This window comes from Palaemon carinicauda, chromosome 19 (genome assembly GCF_036898095.1).
Source record: "Palaemon carinicauda isolate YSFRI2023 chromosome 19, ASM3689809v2, whole genome shotgun sequence".
NCBI lineage: Eukaryota > Metazoa > Arthropoda > Malacostraca > Decapoda > Palaemonidae > Palaemon > Palaemon carinicauda.
This window is the reverse complement of record NC_090743.1, coordinates 100,953,853-100,961,352: the sequence shown is the minus strand read 5'-3', so window position 1 is coordinate 100,961,352 and position 7,500 is coordinate 100,953,853. Positions and strand designations below refer to the sequence as shown.

Here is a 7,500-nt window from a genome sequence, read left to right as displayed (position 1 = left end):
TGAGGAATGACCCTTTAACGGATTTGATGTTTTTTTAGAAATTATTCTTGAATTATTAAAGTGCCCACTGCAAATTTGGATTATTTCATGTTATATTCATTATACATCTGTGTGTGATTTCATTAGTGCCTTTATCTGCTTGCCAACGTGGCTAAGGTATGTAATGTTTTTTATGTGAGACCAGAAATTAAGATAACAGCAGCTGGCCTTAATGTTCTAGACGGTTTTTATAGGCCACGTTTAAGAGAGTGAGAGTTTTTCAGTCTGTGCAGTTAGTACAATCTTATGAATGAAAGAAATAAAGAAGAATTTGGCGTGACCAGGCTTTCGTCCAATCTGCTCATGACTGGTACTGAACAGAACATGGATATGTGAGTAAATTGTCCATATTATTATTATTATTATTGTTATTATTATTATTATATGGGCGAATACTATAATCCGGAAACGCTTAAAAAAGAAACACTAATGTCGGTTATCCAGCCCACACAATTATGTACCTAGTACACGATATAACGATGTTTTTATTTCTATTACTACTAGCTAAGCTACAACCCTAGTTGCTAAAGTAGGATGCTATAAGCCCAAGGGCTCTAACGTGGAAAAATATATCAGTGAGAAAGGAAATAAGGCAATAAGTAAACTATACGAGAAGTAATAAACAATAATAGTTAAATTATTTTAAGAGTAGTAGTTTGTATTGTCATTTTTACAGAGTTAAATTTAGTTTCATTCGTAGCCTATATGTTTGATTTAAAAAAATAGGATATATTATGGAATAAAAAGTATATACACTGCGAACACATTTGTGATGTCATTTGCATTCGTTTAGGATGAATTAAATGGAATTTATAGGCAACTCTTACTATCGTCCCCTTAATGTGGAACACTGAGAGCAGCACTAAAGGTTTCTTTCCGTTACTTTTCCCCTGTAATATTTATCACATTCCACGTAGTTGTCCTCTTTAGTTTTTTTCTCGTTGTAATTGTGATCATTAGTTCAAAGACAGCGGTGTCAATGATGCCTGCAAATGTAACGCCAAATTACTAGTAATTAATCATTTGATTAAGTAAAACCTATCGGGGCATCTACTGAATGCGTCTCAATATTAATCGGGTCAGTTTTTAAACTGCAGTAATAATAAGAAAAATAGTTAATCTATCTTATGGAAATATTCCTTTGGTTTTTTTTTTTTTGTGTGTCCTTTCTTTTCTTTCCTTTTTCATTTATATTTCTTTTTAGTTTTTATTTTCGTTTTACATTTTCTAGCCACATCGAAGAATCTCTGATAGAATCCTCTTTTTCCTCTATTTTCCCCATTTTCCTCAAGAGAAGCTTGAAGGTCCATGGGAAAAAAGAAAAGCACACAGTAAAGAATGTTTTTCCTCTGGCAGTGATGATGATAAGATAACATTGTCAGGGACCCCTTTTGTCATATACTTTGTGATGGAGATTATTTATGGACCCTCATGTCTGCTTGTCTGTCTGTCTGTCTGTCACAATCTTGGTTATAACAAGTACATATTTTTCACAGAAGTTGAGTAGTGTATATGGGTGTGTTAAGGCCCTTGGACAAAGCAGTGTAAACAATGTCAAGGTCATAGACAGGGAAGATGAAGATATAACTGTTGACCCTACTATTGAAGTACAATTGTTTTAGAAACTCAATGATGACATGCTTGTCTGGTACGAAAGAAATGTCCCATGGCAAACACCTTAAGTCATTTTGGTAATATTAAGGTCACAGGTAGATGAAGTCGAAAAATATTTTTGCAGAGATGACAATTTTAGATTGTAGAAGTTAAATACCAGAATTCGACAGGAATGTTCATAGTAGATTAGAAATTATTCTATTCATGTTTCTCTTGATAGCTCACAAGTGTCTGTTGTTAGAATTGTTTCAACTCAGAGATTTGAATCCTGTCCTGGGCAGAAGCATATATAATTCAAATAATTTCCAATGGATATTCATTCCCAAGGTTTGCCCAAGGTGGGTTTTCCATTGGCTAGGATTAAATATTTTAATTGGCTGTTCAGAGGAGAGTAAAATAATCCATGTTAATGACTATACCAAAAAAATACTTGTTGAATCCTTTTTTTATCACCTGTACCAAAGATCACAATATACCTCTAAGCCCAGGTCTGCTTTCCATTAATCCTGTATTATTTTGATGTAGCCTACCTGGAATCATCATGAAACTGACAGCCGTTCCATTCTCTTGTATAGGGCATAAATACGATAGGCTTTTTATATTTATACTTTTTGTGAGTTCGTCAGTATCACTAATGAGATGGAAGTACTAACTCCAATGAAGTCTTCATTGTGTACACATAGGAAGTAACCTGTTCATGTTAAAATGAGTGAGTTTTTGCAGAGCAATGAAGGGGAGAGGAATCAGCGTGATGTATTCAAATACTTCTTGACATGCCGGTGCAAATATCCATCACGCATAATTTATGGATGGGATGAGACACAGTGGACGTTTGAAATTACCTTTTATTAGTGTAGGGATTGAAGAATGTAATTGATTGTTGTTAGTGATAATGATAACAAGAGAGGGCGTGTGGCGAACGCTTATCTGCTACCCAAACGAATTATAGACACACCCACGCACACATTCACTCAGACGCACGTAATATATATATATATATATATATATATATATATATATATATATATATATATATATAATATATATATTATATATATATATATATATATATATATATATATATATATATATATATACAGAGAGAGAGAGAGAGAGAGAGAGAGAGAGAGAGAGAGAGGAGAGAGAGAGAGGAGAGAGAGAGAGAGATGGGGGTATTTTTGCGTTCACGAATACATACTGATCTTTATGTTTTTTCCCAATATTTCAATACTTTTGTTTACCGAAAATTATTTGCATATTCTTTCATATAACATCCTTGTTTGCTCTTAAAAATATTTTGTACTTAATCTTCAAAATAGAGGCAAATGTACCTTTTTTTATTAATTAAAAAATGATAAAATTGCATAAGTTGATTAAAAATACTCTTAAAATTTTCAAGTTATTTCATGATGAATTTCAAAAACATTAAACCTTTTCCGCATAACAATCATCCTAAATACACATATAGCTAGAAGATCCCTTCAAATGAATGTACGTCAAATACCGTGTATATTTGAGCTTTATTAACCTCATCCAATATTTACGCTGTAGCGTCATGTACCAAGTATGGAATTATTTTAAGCACTACGAATAAAACTGTTTTAAACAATACATAATGCTGATACGCATTTTACAAACGCCAGATGTTGCTTTTAAATTGTGTTTGTTCCATTGCATTTATTTCTATGTTAAAATTGTTGTTTGCAGTTTTGAATCGTGAAGCAGATTTCAGTGCACCGTTTTGGGCCGGTTGTATCGTGGATGGGAGCTGATACTCAACTTATTGCTTGCATCTGTTTGTATTTTGGGGAGGGGTTAATTTCAAATTTATACAGCAAGTGGATGATTGTGTGTGTGTGTTATATATATATATATATATATATATATATATATATATATATATATATATATATATAATATATATATATATATATATGTGTGTGTATATATATATATATAATATATATATAATATATATATATATATATATATATATATATATATATATATATATATATATATACAGAGAGAGAGAGAGAGGGAGGGAGAGAGAGAGAGAGAGAGAGGAGAGAGAGAGAGAGAGAAGAGGAGAGAGAGAGAGAGAGAGAGTGGTTTTAACAGTTTGCATGACAATTGCTTCAACTCTGTAGCATAGGTTCTAATTTTGTCCAGAGAAAATGCTCGTCACAAAAAGAGATAGTGGTTATATGTTTAAAATTATGAAAATAACGTGTGTTGTGACATGTGTTTATATATATATATATATATATATATATATATAATATATATATATATATATATATATATATATATATATAATATATATATATATATATATATATATATATAATATATATATATATATATATATACATAATGTATGTGTGTGGATGTTTGTGTTTTCATCTTAGTCCTGGTGGCCTTTCATCAGTATATTAAACAGATTTTGGTCAGGTCAGTGCTTTGATGGGTGGTCGCCACTGTAAGACAGAGTTTGTTGTGAACTTAAGCCCTTTGAACTTCATCATGAATTACCCTAAAAATTAGAAGAGTTTTCTTATATATATATATATATATATATATATATATATATATATATATATATATATATATATATATATATTATATACAGAGAGAGAGAGAGAGAGAGAGAGAGAGAGAGAGAGAGAGAGAGAGAGAGAGAGAGAGAGAGAGAGATTAATTCCCTCCTTAATTTGTGTGATTATAACTTGGCCAAGCCTAAAGTTCTGTAATAATCAAAACTTTTCCAGAAGCGCTTACTAAACCTGTTTGTGTTTTATGGATAATTCCTCGTGTTACGTCCATTAATGTTATTACTGAGAAAAATAAGTTAACACTCAGGATATTTTATGATGAGAGAGAGAGAGAGAGAGAGAGAGAGAGAGAGAGAGAGAGAGAGAGAGAGAGAATGATTATATCTCGGACGTAGATTCATTTCTGTTGCTTAATTATGAATAAACGGAGAAGAGGTTTCGAAATTGGACCACTGTACTTTGAATCAGGCCTACCGGATGCTGTAGGAGGGTGTGCTCTTAGTAAAGGTTGAACCGAAAACCCGTGTAAAGTGTGTCTGGTGGGATGCGATGTCTGTGATTAATTTACTCATTTGGAAATTCTCTCTCTCTCTCTCTCTCTCTCTCTCTCTCTCTCTCTCTCATCTCTCTCTCTCTCTCCTCTCTCTCTCTCTCTCTGATTGTGTTATCTTATTCTATGTAAGCTTTTTTTAGCAAGGAAGAAGGACTATGATATTCAGAATGTTAGTAATAATTAAGTTATTAAACTTACGTGAAACCTAACTATTATCATTCAACCAATTAATTTGTATGTTTATGAAAACCGAATACGCTATTTTGGTTTTAATCACGATTTTTGAAGAGTCCCCTTATAATACGATCAATAATTTGCAATCTCCGGCAATATGCAAATAACGAAGAGATGAACTTTATTAATTAGATTGTGACTTAGTTTATTGCATAAGGAGGGGCCTATCCGACATTGAATTAGCAAAATTCCCTGTTGCTGGCTAATTATTTCAAATTAACACACACATAAGCGTATATATATATATATATATATATATATATATATATATATATATATATATATATATATATATATATATATATATATATATATAAATATATATATGCATATATACACATATATATATGTATATATATAATTTACACACACACAATATATATATATATATATATATATATATATATATATATATATATATATATATAATATATATATATATATCCACACTACAAAAACAGACAACAAATGCAGCCGTTTTCTAGTCCACTGAAGCACAAAGACCTCAGTCTAGTCATGATTCGTGTCTGGACATTTCCCAGTGTCATCACAGAGCTCAGAAACTGTAGGTTGCTGATCGTGGGAGATGTTGGTCTCATAGTCCACAGCAAACCAACCTAGTATGGGTGTCCCTGATAATGGCGATACGCACACCATTTCACCACATTTAGGTATTCCCACTCAGAAAGGGTACTTTGTGTGTGTATATATATATATATATATATATATATATATATATATATATATATATATATATATATATAATATATATACACTGTTTATATACACACATGCATAATGTTCAAAGAGTTTTAACTTGTGGTAGACAGATATTACACTTACGTCATTCACCCAATGGCCCAAATTCACAGTCACTTCTCCCCCCCCCCTGCAATGCCACCCCACCTCCCATCCCCCTTCACCCCCTTCCTTACCTTACACGCTCCCCTTCCCCAACCTTCAATTGATATTCAGTTTTCCATCAACTCCCAAAAGAATGGACCTCGACCCTTGTGTGTCTCCTTTTAATTTGCAACGTTGAATTTCACCCTCCCTTATTCATTATCATTCAGATCACCAAATATCCTGCCATGCTGTTTTATATACTCTTCTCTATTTCAGGAGGCGGGATATCGGTTCTCTTTCATTCGTATTGGTGTGTTTGATTTATACAGTATGTAATCATATATTCTCTTCTTTTTTTCAAGAGGCTGGTCTGTTACGTCCATATTTCCTGGAACATGCTGAGTCTCTTTTCACTTTAATCATAGGTCATGGCACTTTGGCTATACGTGTTGTAAGTATGGTGGTGTTTGCCGTCGAATTGGTTTTTTAATCTCCTCTATATGATAAAGAGCAAGTTTCTGTTTATATATATATATATATATATATATATATATATATATATATATATATATATATATATATATATACACACATACATACATACACACACTTACATATATAACCTATATATATGTATATTTATATTATACATACAGATATACATATTATATATGTATATATATGTGTATATATATGTATATATACATATATATGTATATATATATATATATTTATAAATATAGATATATATATAGATATATATATAGATATGTATATATATATATATATATATATATAGTATATATATATATATATATACATATATACACACTTACATATATACCTATATATATGTATATTTATATATATATACATAATATATATATATATATATATATATATATATATATATACACAGGTATATATATATATATATATATATATATATATATATATATATATATATATATATATATATATATATATATATCATCGTCAAGCTCAGCTCAGCTCTCCCCGTCCCTCGTGTAGGGCGTCCCTCGGGTAAGAAGGAGAGGAAGTGGTCAGACATTGGTGACATGGGGTGGTGAAGGTTGCGTGTGTATGTTTGCATATCTATTTAAATATTTAGCCATCATTTTTGACGGGTCAGGTACACTAGTAAATAGTACTCTTCCCACTTTCAAAGGAAGAGTTGTCGCTCCCTTGAAGCCTGTGGTAGTAAAGGGCATTCGGATCAACTATCAGAACGAAACAAGAACAACACGTAAAAGAAATAATAACCAGAACAACAAGGATAACTAAATCTAGCAAAACAAAGACAACGGCAACAAGACCCAGCAAAACAAGGACATAGACGACGAGAGTAGGAACCAGCCAACGGCGTGAAATCAAATGAAAACGAATACAGAGATCGCAAAAATGATGAGAGAAGGGGAGAAGCGAGTTGGGGGTTGGGAGTTGAGGGGCGGGGGGGGGGTGTCAGGTTGGTAGGTCGACGTTCGGCAAACGCAAACAAGGCATAATCCAATCGACTCTTTCTCTTATATCTCCTCTAAAATTGAGGTAATAATAACATTAGCAGCTGCAGGCGTGCCAAAGGGATGCGGTTAGAACTCGACGATTGGGAACTGGAATTCGGGAATGAAAAGGGAAATT

The 7,500-nt window shown here is 32.0% G+C and overlaps 1 protein-coding gene across 1 annotated transcript in view; it reads left to right on the top strand.

Annotated features, from left to right (window-relative positions):
• LOC137658707 (putative polypeptide N-acetylgalactosaminyltransferase 9) overlaps positions 1 to 7,500 on the top strand; it is a 258,420-nt gene that overhangs the window by 188 nt on the left and 250,732 nt on the right. Inside the window, 1 exon segment of the mRNA XM_068393703.1 lies at positions 1 to 371. This exon segment is cut by the window's left edge and continues 188 nt beyond it. The gene's annotated coding sequence lies outside the window, so the exon portion shown is untranslated.